Genomic DNA, 19,087 nt, shown 5'->3' with positions numbered 1-19,087 from the left:
TTATAACTATAATTAATAGCCGGTAATGATGGCTCATTTTAGACATTTTATTCATTAATATGATATATGATCAGTGAAATTTTTTTTAATTCATATATGAATTGATATATTGTTATTATACACAATATATACAAGGTGTAGTGAAATTTACATTTTTGGGTTATATATGAAGACAAATGTATGCTTATTCATAAATACTTAGAGTATGCCCCTGGCTTTTCACCATGGGATCTGTATGCACAAAGGATTTTTACAAAATTCTCTTTTTATAATCCTTGAAAATATGATATTATTTATTACTTAACATTTTTGATATCATATGTTACTGGGTGAATGCTTTGCTCTTCAGGTGAGACATGTACTTGGATACTCCATCCACTAGGTTGGGCTATACCACTGTTTCAAGATAATTAGAGATGACTATAAATACAGGCTGTTTCATCATACATCAACATTTTTTGTATCCATTGACAAAGGCTGAATAGCCAAAACCGGTCTGGAATATGATTTTGGAGCAACAATGAAATAATCTTTACTATATTGTGTTCACTATCGTTTTTGCTGGTCGTTGGTGATAGAACTGAATGTGCCAAGAGAAGCTGTGGTATTAGGATTTATTGATGAAATTCTAGCCACTGCAAGTTTCTTAGGGCGATGCAATGGTGGTTGTGGTAAGGCAAGTCGAAGGTAAATCTAGCTATTTTGTTATAGGTGAGTTTTAGTTTAGTGAGAATGTTTAACTGGAGGTGTGGGAGAATAGGGGCTGCATAGAGCAGTGTGGGCAAGTAGAAAGGTTTGTACAAGGGAGAGTCTGGAAGCATTTGTAAGGTATTTATTATGTCTATAGAGCACTGCTGAGTGTGTAGATTGAATTTTAGGTAGTCATCGATTATAACACCAATTAGTTTTGTATGGAATTCAGATGAGATGATAGTATTATTCAGAGAGGAGACAGAGAAGGATGTTTTATGATGATGAAGAGAGGTAGGGAGAAACAAGAGGAGTTTAGTTTTCTTAGGGTTCAGTAGTAGTTAGTGGGAGGTGAGCCATCTCTCGATAGAGTGGAGGGATTCTCGGGTGAGGTTATGAAGGTGTGTGATACTGTCAGAGCAGGAGATAGTTGTGGAATCATTGTCATATTGAATGATGCTCGAGAGCAGACAAGAAGAGTGGTGGTCATTAATAAAGATGTTGAAAAGTAGGGACCAAGGATGGAGCCTTGGGGCATCCCACTTTGTACTGGTAGAAAGGGACAGAAGTTGGATTGCCATTTCACAGCCTGGAATCTGTTTGAGAGGTAGATGGAGAACCATGATATAGTAGAATTGGAGAGGTTGAAAGAAGCAAGTATGGATATTAGTAGTTTATGAGAAATGGTATCAGAGGCTTTGGATAGATTGAGAAAGAGGCAGGAATCTAATTTATTGCTATCACGTGCTTTTGCAATAATATTAATAAAGGAAGTTAGAGCAGTAGTGGTATTGTGCTTTGGCCGAAAGCCATGTTAAGTGGGGGGTGAGGAGATTTTCTTGGAGAATATGATCAAGAAGATGTTTGTGAATACATTTTCAAGTATTTTGGACAGAGGAGATAAGATGGAAATAGGTCTGAAATTAGTGGGACCTGTTGCTATAACGCCTTTATGCAGTGGAATAACATAGAATTTTTTTCCAGATATCGGGCACATAGCTTTCCTTGATAGATCTGTTGATTTGTATAGAGATAGGGAAAGCAATAGAATTAGCAGCTAGTTTTAGGAAGTGAGGAGGTAATTTGTCAACTGATGGTGAGCATGTTTTAAGTTTGGATAAAAGAGATTTGATGTAGGATGTAGGGACTGGTTTAAGAGAGAAGGTGGGAGAACTGGTAGTGATTGGTGGTTGGGGGTAGGAAATAGTATTGGTTTTGGTGAGGCTGTGGATGGAGTCGATGAAGAAAGAATTTAGAAGTGTAGCTGTCTCAGAGAGGGAGCTGTTTGGACAAGGATTAGGGGGAGATGGGCACCCAGGATGCAGCAACTTTTTAATGGATTGACAAAATTTTGGGGGGTTAGAGTGAGGGTTGTTAAGTCGTTTATGGAAAAAACTTTGTTTGTCAAGGATGACCTTTTTTTGGTTAAATTACGGAGTTCTCTGTAGGTATGAAGATCAGAAACTCATTAGAGTTTTGCTGTCTTATGTTAGCCAGGGGGCATATTTAGTTTTAATCCTTAGTTTCCTGATGGGAACTAGGGAATTGAATGTATCTAGGAAAATGTTGTTGAAGGCAAAATTAGCATCCACTAGGGAAAGGTTGTGGAGGAAGTACCAGTTAATTGATGAGAGCAGGCTGTCGAAAGTGTCAGGATTGAAGTTTGAGAGTTTGCAGCAGTCTTTCAATTGATGGGGTTTGTGTATTTGAGGTGAGTGTCTAAGGATCTAGGTAGGATAGTGATCACTAAGTGTGTCAGGTAAAGTAGAAGGGTTAAGGTACAGATTGGGATTGGTGGTGAGGACCCAGTCAAGTATGGAGCTATAGTAATCAATGAAACAGTATGGACTGGCTAAAATCCTGAATAGAAAAAAAACATTTAATCTAGAACAGTAAAGAGAATCTCTGCCCATTCGCTGGTAAAATCAATCAAAGTGGTATCCCAGCATTGCAATGGGTAATACTGTATGTGAGTAGCAGTAGAGGAGACATCAGAAAAAAGAGCCACTAATAATACCATTAAGTTCAGCACAAATGTGTATTCTGACTGACTGATAATGACTCAGGCCATATTTACACACGCACAAACACACACGCACACACACACACACACGCGCACACACACGCACACACACGCACACACACACACGCGCACACACGCACACACAAGCACACACGCACACACACACACACATACACACACGCACACATGCACGCATGCATGCATGCACGCACACACACACATACAAATACATAAATAAGTTAAATAAATAAGTCAAATAACTCCCTTCTTGATAGTTCACAGACTACTGTTATTTTCCTTTTGGCCTTTAAGAGAACAATTTCAACTGAACAGATTTTTAGGAGTCATAGGAATCATAGGAGATACACAACATCTGAGTCTTGTGACTATGTATGCCTTACCAGTACCCACCCTAAGGCCGTACTTTTTTTCAAGAAGGGCTTGGCCTGTCACGTCAGGAGTGAATTTGTGAATACCTGTCCATTCATTCATGTCCCATATGATGGAAGATAATATCTCATATTGCTTGCTTTCTAGTGAGAATCTGTTTCAAAGGTGGAAAAGGAACTGTGTAATGAACCTGTCAGGAAGGCAGTAGTATTTATCAGCTAATAAATGCTAATGACCGAATGTATTGGCTAAAGATTTGATCATAACTCACCAATATAACACAACCTAAAACATCAGAAACACCTTTTAAATATTGTCGTTTTTAACTTGAAAAGTTAGCAGAGAAATGGAATGTGCATTAACCTACATTTTTGCAGTGAAACAATCTGTAACTCTATCAACTGTCAATATTTATTAAGTGCAATCCATAGCCTTTTCTCACCATATCACTAGTTCTAAGAGGGACATAACATTTGTTTTGATGTAGTAAATTTTTAAGCTAAAATCAGGGACTTCCTTATAAATCAGGGTAGCTGAGAAGTAGGACCTCCCAGTGAATCAAAAATTTTAAGAGTGAATTAATGAAGGAGCCTTAAATGAAAATACAAGATCAGGGGGAGGATAACAGATCAGGCTAGTGCTTGTGTCACTGTGCATTTCTTATACACTGTACTAAAGCAGATACTCCATGGGATACGAAAGAGGTGAGTCTTTATGGGCATTCTTATGCATCATTTGCATATAACTGCATACATACAATGCAGACTGTAACTGATGGGAGGGTCTGCACATCTTTCCAACATCTAGGGTAGGATTTTTGTGGTTGAAGCACTTGATACAACTTCTGATCATCAGCTGGAGAGGGGGTAATAATCAGTCTGTCATAACACTGGGAAGTTTCAGTAAAGTATGCTTTCTAAAGTGCTTCACATCTCATCAATGGAATCCAGTCAGTTGCATGCTGAGTATACTGGGACAGAGACCATGAGCGCCACCAGAATGGACATTCAGGTGAACCAAATGATTACTGCAGTAAGTGAGGTGAAATGGGGTTCTTTGAATGAGTTCCAGACTGTGCATAAGTCAGAGAGGCTCTTAAATTAGGAAATTAATAATGCTAGGTAATCTGAGCCCTAGCATCATATACCAGGGTAAGTTACAGGATAAGAAGGGGACACAAGCCACTTCTAGGTTGATTGGGTGGGAGGGGGACAGTTCAAATATGGGAGATCATGGGCACTAAACACTACCAGGTTGGAGGCTGATATTGATACCATTAATGGGTAATGGTGGAGATCTGATTAAGATCAGGCTTGGGCACACTGGCTATTGTTGAATGGCTCTGTATTCCAGCTTTTGCCAAGATACTTCTGAAGATCCTCATTCAGCAGGAGTAGTCAGATGTACAAACTGCACTTGTAGCATACACTTAGTGTAACAATCTCAGAAATATGCTGAGATGAGATGTCTCCTTAAAATAGATTTTCAAAAGCATTCCTTACCCCTATACAAACCCAGATTAAGTTCACAGGTACTTACTAGGCTACTGATTTGTGAGGAAGCCTGGACTAACATACCTGTGGTACTCTTTAGCCCTTTGTGACATTTACTTGTTCCCCTATCCATGAGGGACATGGATGTTAAACTGGGGATGGCTTTGCAGTTTTCCAGCCTTTTATCCAAGTTATATTTGAATAGAGTAAGAGAAGTACTTTCCTATAAGTGGAGTGGAAGGCCTGCTGCATGTAGAGAGTTCTTGACGTCTGGCTTTAAAACTTTGGACAGTCAGCTGTTTTGAATTATGCTGATTTGCTTATGAAAAGAATCATGCATCAAGGATGACTATTGAGCATGGAATAAGTCCTATTAAAATGGCATTTCACTTAAAATATAAAATGTGGTTATTATATTCAATATTATCATAAGCAATGATTCACCACAAACTGCCTCACCTGTAGCTCTACTGCCTGTTGCATCCCATAATTGCTGAAGAGTAGGGGATTGCGTCTGCCCTTGTTGTATTACGAATGGGATTCTAGAGCCTTTCTTTCCATTTATGGATGGGGTGGTGTAGAGTAAAAGTAGAGATCCCACAGAAAGAAAGTTTTGTGTATCACCCATTCAGTTTGCTTTATCGGTTCACAGGGCTTTGTGAACTGGACTGCGAATAAAATAACATATGCCTTTATTTCACTGCAAGCTCTGCATTTTATGATATTCCTTGCTTCTTGAAAGAAACATGATAGATTTGTTTATGTGATGTCACTTAATTATTAAAACATCTTCTCATGGAAAATATGACTCCATTTATCATACCCCTGTTCACATAAAACACCTGCCATTTTTGTCTCTTGTACTGGACACACAAAGGTCGATCTGTCTCTACAGGTACTCTAGCAAACTGATACACAAAGTACTACATTACTAATATCTTATTTTTCTATTAAATTACATAATCAGTGCTAAATCATGTCAGGAAATAGGCAGGCATAAACTGAATTCACATGTGCCATTTTTAAAGTGCTGCCCTGGATTTTCATGGCAACCTTTTTCTTGAAGTCTGATTTCCTTTGCATAACCCAAATGAGATGTAAGTTTTCTCTGCTGATAGTTTTTCTCTCTGTTATGTAACTGAATGTGGTACTTTAAGTGTAAGGTTATGCAATGCAGAGATTGCAGCTGCTGTGAATTGAAACCAGCTCCCTTGGGTACCAAGCCTGTGCCTTTGTTTTTCAAGTAGATGAGCTCTGAAACATATTTCCCCTTTTATTGCTCATAGATAAAACAGCTGAGGCATTTCTAGCACTTCAGGATTAATGTGAATAGTAACAGTGCACATGATTTGTTCCGCCTAACTGATGTAGAACACAGTTATTAAACTAAATAGTAATACTGCATAGTTCAGTTTTCTGTGTAAGTGTTCAAGTATGTTAGTGTTAAAGTGAAAAGTAGTACGACACATGCTGTCTGTGTTCTTTTAAAAATACACCGCAGTTGTAAGTACAAAAATAAAATTCCAGGCAGTTTTGCAATGGAGTATACAGTGTTCTTACAACTAAACATGTAATGCATATCTATTCAAATTAGTGGGTGTGATACTTCAGTCTCCTTTCAGTATCATAAGCTAAAGAAAGTAGTAGAACTGTTATCAGCCATTGCTATCTATAAACTTCAAAAGCCAAAACTATAGAGATATTTATTAAATACATATTTCTACTATATAGCCTATCTCAGATTAACACATTTATTAGATGATAACTAAGTGTAACACACTGCTCTAATGAAAAAACATCTGAGTTGTTTTGAACAACGTAATAGCAGAATCACTTTATTGATCATTTCTTCTGCTGATTTAAATTAAGATACTTGTTAACTTTAAGAAAACATACAAGTGGCCACACTGATATTTTTAAACACAGTTAAAGAAGACCTTCCACTTTTAATTCTAACCACTTTTACTTTTAAGCTTACTATCTCAATAAAAAATATTCCATAGCTTGAAGCCCTACTGTGATGATTTCTTTGGCCAACAGTGCACTCTTGTGCTTAACACAGAAATTACAGGTTTATTCAGATTTTTCTGTTTAATATGCTCATAGACAGCATATGTAAAATGAAATTTAGGAGGATAGGTGAAAGGAATTCATAATTAATCCATATAAAAGTAGCAGATGAAAAGTTATTTGATTTTCACAACCTTTATGAAGAATTTTTTTATTATTAATTATGTATTATTTTTATCTGCCACAAAAATAACTCAGTAATGTAAAGACAGGCAGAGGTAATACAACTAACTGCATATGCAGAGCTAAAAAAATTAAACTTGATTTTATCTGATACAATCTGATACAATTTAGTACTCAGTAAGCAGTCATTCCTGTATCCCTGTCCCTGATTTATTACCTCCACTTTCCATTGATACACATTTGCAATTTTAAGAAAGAAATACCATGATACCTGAAACGGAAGGGATGATTAATTATATATTGTTCATCAAGAGCTGTGGTTCATTATGATGACAAGAAACTGGGAATAATAACTTTTATATGAGATCTGCTTTAACAGTTGTAAAGATATATTCTTTTTATAAGAACTCTAACCCTTCAAGTTTTGTTGACAAGGCTACATTTTTTTTATTTAGTGCTTGACTATTTATTAGCTGGTACATTCCACTGAGCTAAATGCTCGTGTTTTGAGAGTAATATGAGCTCTCATTTGGGACTCATACCTAACTGCACTAGCAAACAATACCAGTGTCACTGTCACTGGCCAAATAAGAGCCTCTGGAGACATAGCTGGTAGGTTTTCCCTACAGAGTTGTATCCTTTCAGCTAGAAAAAAAACCCCAGCATGGTGACAAAGGTCAAATTACAAATACAACACACACACACACACACACACACACACACACACACACACACACATATAGAGAAAGCCCTCTAGCAGTTCATAGTGTTTTCTTTGTGTCTGTATATGTGTGTCTGTGTGTTTTTAATTTGACTTTTTTCCAACAGGCCAGTACAAAGATATGTTTTTGATATAATTATGAGGGGATGCTAAAAAGTTCTAAGCTCAGCAAACTTTCTAAATTCTGAGCATTATTTTGCCTCTGTAGCTGAAAAGAGGGTTATTTCACCTTGAAAAGTGCCAATTTGCATAATTATAATGCTATGTTTTGACATTGTTTCAGATCAATGATTGAACCATGTCAATAAAAAGTGTGGAATTTTCATGTGTGGAACTCCAAACTGTCATAAGTTCATAGATCCATAGGTAGGTACTAGGTTATCGGCCCTGTGGCCTGTATAAGCCTAGCCAAAAAGGTTCCCTGGCTTTCACCACCCAAGAAAATTATTTTCCTGTGCCTCTGTAAAGCAGTGCCAAAGAACATGAAGTTTCTACTCTTGCAGAAAAAAACTCCAAAAGAAATCCATGAATGTATGATGCAAATAGTGAGTGACAAGTGCCCTTCTTACTCTGTTTGGAAGTGGTGTGCAAACTTTCAGCATGGAGATTTCAAGACTGAAGAAGCAACAAAGTTTGGGAAGCCTCAAATGGTGTCATCGCCTGGAATTGTTAACCATGTCCATGACCTGATTTTGGCAGATCAGCAAATATCAGCTGAAACAATTGCTGAGATACTACATATAACCAGTTGAATGTATTGGGTTTATAATCCATGAGCAGATGGGTATGCAGAAGCTGTCAGTCAAGTGGGTGCCAAATGTTTGAACAACGATAAGACATTGAGTGGATACCTCCAAGTTGATTTTGTGGTATTTTCATTGAGCTGGTGTCAACTTTTTGGAATGACTAATTACTGTTGATGACACATGGTTACACCACTATGATTCTGAGACAAAACAACAGTCTATGCAATGTTGGCACTTAGGCTCACCAAGGCCAAAGTAGTTCAAGACCCAAAAGTCAGCAGGAAAGACTATGGACAGACTCAAAATACTCCAACTATTCTCTGTCTCATATTGCCTACTTAGAGGCGATCTCTGCTTGACTTACAAAGCTGTGTCTGACACAGCTGTGTTAGAAATGCTACATCTAAAGAAATCTCTATCCCTCCGCACCACACACACCAGAGACCTCAACATCATTACCATAATCAACAGAACATGCTGGAGGGACATGTTCATAACCCAGAGACTCCCCATGCTATGGAATAGACTTTCCATACATGTCAAGCAGAGCACCTCACTGGCCCTCTTCAAGAGAAATCTTGATGAGTGGATGGGAAATAGAAAATTCACCCCAGGGATCACTCCACTGGCTCTATTCGACAGAGCCACTGGGAACTAATGTTGGGTAATCCTATGGGCTAGGCTTGTAAACGCTCCAGGGCCATTAGCCTAGTACACACCTATGAACCTATGAAAGGTTTCAGTATTCTGGGATCAAGAAGGTGTTGTAATGACTGACTATCTTCCAAGGACCAAACAGTTAATACCACTGTAATGTGCTGTGCCATTTAAAGGAGTCATTGAAAGAAAAAAGCAGAGGGAAGTTGTGGAAAGGAGTTTTCTTTTTACAAGACAATGCACCTGTTCACAAGTTTGACAAAACAATGGATGTTCTGACAAAACTGGGGTTTGAGTGCATAGACCATCCACCCTACTCACCAGATCTTGCTCCATCTGACTATTTCCTGTTTCCAAACCTTACAAAGGGTTTGAAAGGTTGACAATTTTCGAGTGATTTAGAGGGGGTTGCAGCAGCGGAACAGTACTTCAGTGACCAGACTTCAGACTGAGTGATTCGGAGGTGATTGCAGTAGCGGAGCAGTACTTCAGTGACCAGACTTTAGACTGAGTGATTTGGAGTTGATTGCAGTAGCGGAGCAGTACTTCAGTGACCAGACTTCAGACTGAGTGATTCGGAGGTGATTGCAGTAGTGGAGCAGTACTTCAGTGACCAGTCTTCAGACTGAGTGATTCAGAGGTGATTACAGTCGCAGGGCAGCATTTCAGTTACCAGACTTCAGACTGAGTGATACGGAGATGATTGCAGCAGCGGAGCAGCATTTCAGTGACCAGACTTCAGACTGAGTGATTCGGAGGTGATTGCAGTAGCGGAGCAGTACTTCAGTGACCAGACTTCAGACTGAGTGATTTGGAGGTGATTGCAGCAGCGGAGCAGTTCTTCAGTGACCAGACTTCAGACTGAGTGATTCGGAGGTGATTGCAACAGTGGAGCAGCATTTCAGTGACCAGACTTCAGACTGAGTGATTCGGAGGTGATTGCAGCAGCGGAGCAGTATTTCAGTGACCAGACTTCAGACTGTTTGGCGGGGTTAAAGAATCTTCAGAGATGATGTGTCAAGTGTGTTGAACTTCAGGGTGAATATGGTAAATAACTTGTAAGTTTCATGGCTCTATGTCAATCACTTCTATGTCAGGCTTAGAACTTTTCAGCACCCTCCTTGTAAGTTGATAGAAAAGAAAATTACTTAGCTGTATCAGAATCAGCTAAGCTTAATCAGAGAAAAAGCATACACTGACAGCATGTCTGTGCGAGCGTTAGAATGGTGTACTGCAGGTTGTATGTTTGCAAAGGAAAGGTTAGTGTGTCTGTTTGTATATGTACAGTATGTATGTGTATGTGCATGTGTGTGTGTGTGTGTGTGTGTGTGTGTGTGTGTGTGTGTGTGTGTGTGTGTGTGTGTGCACGTCTGCACGCGCGTGTGTGTGTGTGTGTGTGTGTGTGTGTGTGTGTGTGTGTGCTAGGGCAAAATATAGCGGGCACTGGTATTGAGTGCATTTCTTCTTTTCCCCAGTGTTGTGCAGTCTCAGAGTTGGTATATAGATGTTTTAGGAGTGGGGGTTTCAGTGGGAATGGGTTGCTTCCCAAATAAAAACAATTATTTTCTTTGTTTTACCAGATTTTGTAGTTCTAATGATGTTAGATTTAAAAAATATATCTTTTTTGACCTGATATAAACTCTTTAAAGTATGTTGAGTAGATTAGTTGCATGTGTAACTAGTATTTAACCAAAACAGTTGAGCTCTGTTTTCAACCTCATTCATATTATTTGCAAACTGCTACCAATTTACAGGCCTGTAGACAGTGAGATGAAAAAGCGAGACATAGAGAGAGTAAACTGGTTCAGTGAGGTTTAGTTCAGTGTGATGCGCATTGCTTACAGTTGTTTAGATTGAGTATACCAGATTTTAACTCTCTTTCGAAACTTAATGTTGAGCTTCTTGTTGAAGAGGTGAGGGAATTCAATAATATGCATAAAAATGTATTAACTGCCCTACCACTGGGCTTGCAGGCAGAAAGAGGTTTTTGTGGAAAATGATTATCTTTTTTGTTTTGAAGATTGAGACAGTTGTATTTGTACCAGGTTTATATACTTGTGAGAGCATGGTAGAGATAAAAAGAGCCAACGGAAGTTGCATTTGGAGAGATAATACACTATGCAACATGGTGTTAAAAGCTTTGTTCAAGTCAAGGAATGCATGACCAATGAAGTCATGTTTAATCATTGCTCAGTAGACCTGCATGGTTTGTTAAACAAAGCTTTTATGTCCATTTTTCAGACAGTCTCTATACTTGAGATTGATGCCTGAGCTATGACCCCCCCACCCCCACCCTTGGCCACACAGGGAACATGGTAGTACTGGAGAAAGCTTGTGACTTGACTATATATAGCTTTTTAAGAAAATTATCTGGGTGTGGAAAGGATAGAAACATGGTAATGAGTTTTGAACAGCTATGGGTCCCCAGATTTCTGTAGATAGATTTTAAATTTTTGTTTTTTTTTTTCCCTATTAGCTGGCGATATGCCAACTGTGTGTGGGGGGGTGTTGAATGTTTGCAAGAAAGGCAAAAGATAGGGCAAATTCATTGGTGTGAGTTATGACAAATGGGTAGAGCCAGTGCAGCTAAGATTGAAAATAAAAATCCTTTTATTTTATTTAATAGTTTAAGGGTGACTGAGGCTGATTAGGTTTGAAAGTCAAAAACAGAATGATTATCATATTTTTTGAGGATTAGCACTATAACCAGAAAAGGGTTAGTTGCTAAGAATTATTTTTCTAGACCTAAAACTATTTCAGAAATAGTTTTGCCTTTGACAAGGGTATTGACATTAATCTAGAATTTATTTGAAGTTGACAAAGTTTAAGAATGTAGTCTTTGGAAGAGTTTGTTTTTTGCCATATCGATGGATGCCTTGCATTTACTTCTAATGTCTTTCTATGTTTGAAAAGAAGAAGGAGATTCAGCACTGGTGTCTATAAGACAAAGTGGGCTTCTTTTCCACAGAAAAGACTTGACATCTGGGAGGATACTGGCAGAAGAGGTGACTTAATTATAAGATTCATTAAAGGAACCGGCTTGATTAACAGGGCTAGGATGTTTTTTGTAAAAGTTGAGATGGGCATCATCATTTGTTAGCAGTTCTAAGACAGGCCCTAATTTGTGTAATGCAAGTCATACCAGAAGCACTGGTATCTGATGGCACAAAAGTGAAGCATATCTTTTAACTGCATTTATTGTACAGAAAGATATGTTGTTGAATATTTAATGCTGCGTGCTTGTTTAAGCAGCCTGCACTATTTTCTTAATGATTTGTAGTGCTTTTGGTGGAATGTTCTTGTTAGTGTTCCTGACTTCTGTATACAATTAGTGCTGGCGCTGGTAGTAGAACTTCATAAATTGCCAAGTTTAAGTTGTGTTTGATTTTATTGGTTTCTGGTAGTGTAGCTTTCCTTCTACTAAGTAGCAAAATAATCCAGATGGGATAAAGGACAACATTTTCACTTTTGAGGTGTTGAATGACTATTGAATTAGCATATTTAAGTAATGGAAATACACAGGGCTTGCTCCTAAAAAATAGTGTTATTTATTTATTTATTTATGTTTGTATTTTGTGGTAATCATTTTATTTGTCATTGTAGTAGACTCAATGTTTGTGTCCTTGATGGCTGACATCAATCCATATAATGGCAATAATATGGCATTTTACAGGGCTTCAAGTGCCAGATGCCACATACAGAAGCCATATAGCAGAATGGTCACTTTTGAGATCAAATAAAATTTCAGCACTTCTACAATGGCCCATGCATTTGGTCAGTAGCCAGTCTAGTCTGCTCTGGCATTTAATCTGAGAGTCAATTTTGGCTGAAAGGCAAAACCGGTATTGCTTTTGCTTAGTTATGTACAGAAAGGGAGAAGAAAACTTTCTGATTATCAGACCAAGTCAAAATCTCCAAATAGAACCACTTGACATCAGAGTTGGCAGTAAGGCATACTACCTAGAGCCTATTTGTGCATTATATAGAAAATCAGAGATGGGAACTTTCTCACTGTGAGTCCAGGCCAAAGACTCCTAACAGGAATATTTCATTGTAATGTTTTTTTTTTTTTAAATCAACCTAGAAATGTTTGGAATAGACATCCTGTTGTGATGACGCAGGTCATAAGTGCAAGCATTTTTTTTCTTACATCCACTATAACTTCTGTGCTCCTGATCATATAGACTCTTTACCATGTATGCACTGTAGTTAAATGTCTGTATTATTTCTGTATTATCTGATTGTCTTCTGCTGCTACCATGAGTAATACCTGGAAATAGTCCCTTAACCATTTCACTTAGTTGGTTAACAAGCAAACAGACAAGAAAGCAATCAAGAAAGTGAACAAGCAAACTTCGACTAATGCTGCATACATCTAGTTCGTACTGTAGATGATTAAACTGTATTTCACATACCTTGTTTTGTATATTGGGATGGTCCTGTATGAGAGTTGTGAAGTTAATGGTTTTCAGTGACGTGTTGTTTATGTTTGGAATGAATAGCCTTGCAATTGCAAGACAGAATGCTAAACCTGTGTGGTACATAATATTTTATATTCTATGAGGAGGAGGAGTTGTTTCATTTTTGGGGACAAGACTCCAGGCATATATCATCTTGTAGTCAGCTTCATGTGCTACAGTAAAAGTTGTGGAAAAGGGAAAAGGTAAGCGATGTTTTGCTTATGAGAATTAGGGAGAAGGCAGCAGCAGTAGTGTTCACAGAGTTAGCTGGGTATAGATGTGAGAAAAAACTAGACAAATTTAAATTCACCAATACACATGCAACAAAATCAGGAGATGAGGAAAAAATAAATATAGTGGAAGCTTTTGAGCTAGTAGGCATTTGATGGGAATCATTTGGAAGGCTGTTGACAGTTTGCTGACAATAACAGATGTGACACAGAGAAGATTAAGTGAAATTTGTTTGCTTCCATTAATTAATTTCATTTTGTTGAAATGGGGCCATGACTTAACTTCTCATCTGCATGTCAGAGATGCTACACCCCACAGACCATGTCCAAGGCGTGTAGCATCTCTTCCACACAGTACTGAAGTATAGGTGTTAGAATAAGAATACAAGTGTCTAATGTAGGGGTAGAAACCAGAATATCTTGATTTCTTTACTGAAAGGTGGCAATGACTTTTTAAAGGCCTTATAGCATCCACAATATCATACAAAGCCGGTGCAATCTGACTAAGATTAAACATCTGATATTTACATTTCAAATCCTTTGTCAACTAGTTCATACAACAAAAATATGAAAGAACAGCTCGGTTGTGTATTGCTTTTTTAGTGCATTTATATAGCTGAGATACATACATAGGATGTTCACTAAGTCTGAAAATTAAAAGTGTCGAAAGCAGTCAATTAAGTATCCAAGTATAGTGTTTATGTTCTGATTTTACACTCTCAGTGACTCACATTAATGAAGGATATGGGAGTTTTTGCAGAGAAATCTCCTTTCTCCCTAGGTGTAGTAACTTTGCACTTATTTTCAAAGCTAAAGGTACTATTACACAGTTCCCAAAATGTGAGGTATGGGCAAAAATACCTTCCAAAAATGTCATTTTTCAAAATAGTCTGACTACTATTTTTCATACAACATGTCACATAAATAGTTTGAATTCACACAACTGAATTAAGCTTAGCTAAAATCAATGTCAAAAATATACAATGTTCCATATTACCTGAGTTAATCTACACATTTTAACACATTTGTCAATAATAGGATATAGGAAGAACAACTCCCATAATGATAGGAACTCTCTTCTAAACTAAACTAAACATGAAACTAAGAGGACTAATTAAGTCCAACAAGGCCAATTTCAAGGTCAAGATAGCCTCACAGGCTAAAGACAAGCACAATGCCTTCTACAGCTATGTCTAAAACCTCAAAGGCAGCACACATTAGTGAACCGAATTGGTGGTCGATGCCATCTTCACTGAGCAGAGCAACATAGCAAATTTACTGGCTGACAAGTTCAGCTCAAACTTCACACAACTACCCCCCATCTCACGTATGAAATACTTACTAGCATAACTCCTCCAAATATTAACAGGGAGTATTAGCCAAATGAACAGCCTCAATGAGCCCTGACAATATCCCGGGATGCCTCCTGAATAGCTTGAAACATGACCTATCAGGACCTCTTGAATCACTTTTCAACTATTGCCTGAAAAATGGCTTTGTACCACAAAAATTGAGGACTGCAATGGTTACCCAACTTCACATGGGTGGACCATTAACCAGCGTCAGAAACTACAAAGTCTGCCTAGTCTAATATGTAAAACCTATGAACAAAGTATCATGGAAATGATCAACAAAGACAAAAGCAACTTTAAGATACATGACCCAACCCAGTCTGGTTTAATAAGGGGAAGGTAATGCCTGCTAAACCTGGTGGACTTCTTTCAGATGGTCAGCGAGGCACTGGATGAGAGTAAAATGGTGCATACTGCCTACCTGTACCTGGCTAAGGCATTCAATACAATTCCCTACTCAGATATAGTTGACAAATGGACTGAATGGGTTTAAACCTTTAAATAATTTGCTGGATTGCAAGCTGGCTCACAGACAAGTCCAAGGAAATCAGGACTGGTGACACCACCTTCACTAAGAGACTGATAAACAATGAGTTACCTCACGGCTCCGTGTTGGGACCACTCCTATTTGGCATCTACTTCTCAGAAGTAAAGGCTAATGTCAAGGGCCTTTGGCTGACCAATTTTGCAGATGACTGATAACTGGGAGCTATCATAGATTACTCCCTGACACAAACATCTTACAAGAGGGTCTAACACAGACAAATGACTGGCGCCAAAGTCACAGACTAAAACTCAATGCCAAGAAGTGCATTATAGTGCCTTTTGGGAAAACTGTGAACCAGCTTAATCACTCCATTGATAAGACACACCTAGGAGTGGACCTGGTACTCAGAGATCTGGGAACATATTTATATAATCATCTGGCCATTGACCAAAGTGTGACCACGGTAGTAAGAAAATCATTCTATGTCATCCAACTTATATATAAGGATATGGCATCCAGATCAATGGAAGTCATAGTGCCACTTTATTTGACCTTTATCAAAATCATCACTGAGTATAATGCCCCCATCAGCATGTACCTGACCAGACATATGCAACAGTTCGAATGCCCACAAAGATTCTAACCAGGAGAATCCAGGATATAAACACTTTGCCATATATGGATCACCTTAAAGCCCTGTCTTTATACTCTGACCCTTACAGGTTACAGAGACGTGATCTATGCCTGTCATACAAGACATCCTCGGATCCACCTCTGATGGACCTTTTGGATACCCATAAAATAAACAGCATCAGAAACACTAGATCCAAGAATTTAAATTTTGCTTGTGAGATAAATAAGACATGTGTGTCAGAGGATCCCTGTGCTCAGAAGCAGAGTCCAAACTCATATGAAGCAGAGTCCATCCTTAGCCCTATTTAAGCATATCCTTGAGCAATGGATGAGAAATACGAAATTCACTCTGGGTCTAACCCCTATGTCTCTGATAGACAGAGACAAACAGTAATGCCCAAACAAACATATCCCCCACATAACCTCTAGAAACTTTCTAACTAACATACCACTCCTAATAAACTCCTATGATGCATCGGGGCACAATTAGGTTGGACCTCTCTGCATACACTCACACTTGCAGCAACACACATTCACACACCCACTCCAGTAGCACCTGTCCACTAAACTCCACAGCACTTACCTAGTAATGTGATCCCACCCATTTAAAGTAATGGATGCAGGCAATCTTTTGGCTGAGTTAATTAACTCTACCAGCTGATTTAACTCATACAGTTGAGTGATTCTTTGAATTTTAAATGCCTTACCCAAAAAATTTCTGGGACAGCGTGTGTGGCTATTTAGCTCCTCAGGAATGTGTCATTAGCATACAGCTTGGCTGAGGAGAAGACCTTCAGAAGTGCTCCTACACACTGTTTAGGATCACTGTGGTGGGCCTGTCTCTGAATCAGAAAGTGACACTGCCTAGTCATAGCACCCTTTGTTGCAGAGTTTACCAGTGACTCAGAATTTCAATAATTTCTATCTATTTGGAACTTTAAATGTTTATATATCATGCATCCAGCAGATAGACAAGAAGTATCACTATTGGAAAAATATGGAAAAGGGAGGAGAGTGTCAAAACATAGAAAGAGAGACATAGCAAAAGCAATATACAGTATCAAAACAGGTCAATATTTATCATATACTGTTGCCAATAATAAACTAAAAATATCAGCACAGGCAGAAATACATAGAAGGGATGCAGATAAATATAAAGAAAAAGTACAAAATAAGCAACTTATTGATGACCTCAAAAGATTATACAGAAAACTGGGAAACAAAGCAAAAGGAATAGAAAACAATATACATAATTTGGAAAAGTATTTATGAAGACACTGCGGTGGTGGTGCTGTGGTAGCATTGTCGCCTCACAGTATGACATTGTCCTGTTCAATTCTCAGTTAGAGCATCTACTGTGTGGAGACTTACGTGAATGGGCGTACCTTTGTTGAAGGTTGTGCATCAGAGCTGGCAACTTGGCATCTAAAAATCTACTGCCAATCATTAGCGGACCGGAGTTCCGCTGTGGCGACCCCTAACCGGGAAAAGCCGAAAGACACAACAACAGCAACAACTGTTCAAGATAACAAAGATAATGAATCGAAGAAATAAAAGAAGCAGTAAGAAGATCTAATGTAGAGGATATGAAATGGGATGAAGTAACTGAGATAGAAATTGAGCCAAAATTAAGAAAAGCTCTGGCATAGCAAAAGTACCTAAAGTCTGGCTAAAAGTATTAACAGTTTGACACAAAGATTTAGCCCTGAGTAAGATTTACTTATACATGCATCCCAAACAGACACCAATCTTGTTAACATCAGGAAAAATTATACTCCTCCTTAACAGTGGACCTGGAAACCATAAACAGCTATAGATCAATAACATGCCTTCCAACAATAAACAAACTATGTACTGGAGCTAACTCAGACAGAGTTTATAGTAATTTAGAAAGAAAATCCATTATGGCAATAGAATAAAATGGAAACAAAAAAAGTCACGTGGAACAAAGGATTATTTGTTCCAAAATAAATTTGTTTCAAAATAAAGCCATACTACAGATTTATAAAAAGGGGAAGAATTTAAGTATGGAATAGATAGATTACAAAAAAGTATTTGACAATACCCCACCTTCATCGTAAAAGGAATGCTTACAGATGTTACGTCGATCAAATACATTACAGTGACCAAACAGTGACAAACCACTTTGCAGCTGAACCATGACAAAGGGCAAATTATTAACCTATGGATTAAAATTCAAAGTGAGGAGCATTCCTGAGTGATTCTTTGTCACTGCAGCTGTTTTGTCTTGCCCTTAACCCATTAAACTATTTACATAACAAATTAGGCTATGGTTGCATTTTGGCTTGCAGTAAACAACTTTATTTAAAGATTTCTCATCTACTTTTTATAGATGACTTAAAACTAAACAGCTCATTAGATGAGGCATTGAAGACACAACTAGAAATTATTAAAACCTTCTCAGATGGTATTCTGTTTGGTCTTGAGAAATGTGCAAAAGCAACATTTAAATCAGTAAAGCTGCAACACCAAGAAAATATCAAACTGGGACTGGAATGTGATATAAAGGAACTTGTGCAGGAGGGAGGTTATAAATATTTAGGAGTAGATAATGGATCAACAATAAAATATGAACAAATGTGAACAAACCTCAGTAAGGAATACTTCAGAAGGCTAAAACCGATATTGAAAACTAGGAATAAAGTCCAAGCTAGAAATCAATTTGTTCTTCCTGTTTTAACTTACAATATTGGGCTGTTCAGCTGACTCCTAGAATTATTGGATCAATTGGACATGAAAAGATGAAAAATGCTTAAGGCTTACTAATGTTGTTGTCTTTCTGTTTTTCCCGGTTAGGGGTCGCCACAGCGGAACTCCGGTCCGCTAATGATTGGCAGTAGATTTTGACAAATGCCGAGGTGCCAGCTCAATGTTCAACCTTCAACGAAGTCACGCCCATTTACAGTGCTTACTAATGTTGTTGTTGTTGTTGTTGTTGTGTCTTTCGGCTTTTCCCGGTTAGGAGTCGCCACAGCAGAAGTCCGGTCCGCT

Source organism: Protopterus annectens, chromosome 5.part1 (genome assembly GCF_019279795.1).
Source record: "Protopterus annectens isolate FY-2018-M chromosome 5.part1, PAN1.0, whole genome shotgun sequence".
In the NCBI taxonomy this organism is placed as follows: domain Eukaryota; kingdom Metazoa; phylum Chordata; order Ceratodontiformes; family Protopteridae; genus Protopterus; species Protopterus annectens.
The sequence above is the reverse complement of the archived record's forward strand: the minus strand, read 5'-3'. Positions refer to the sequence as shown.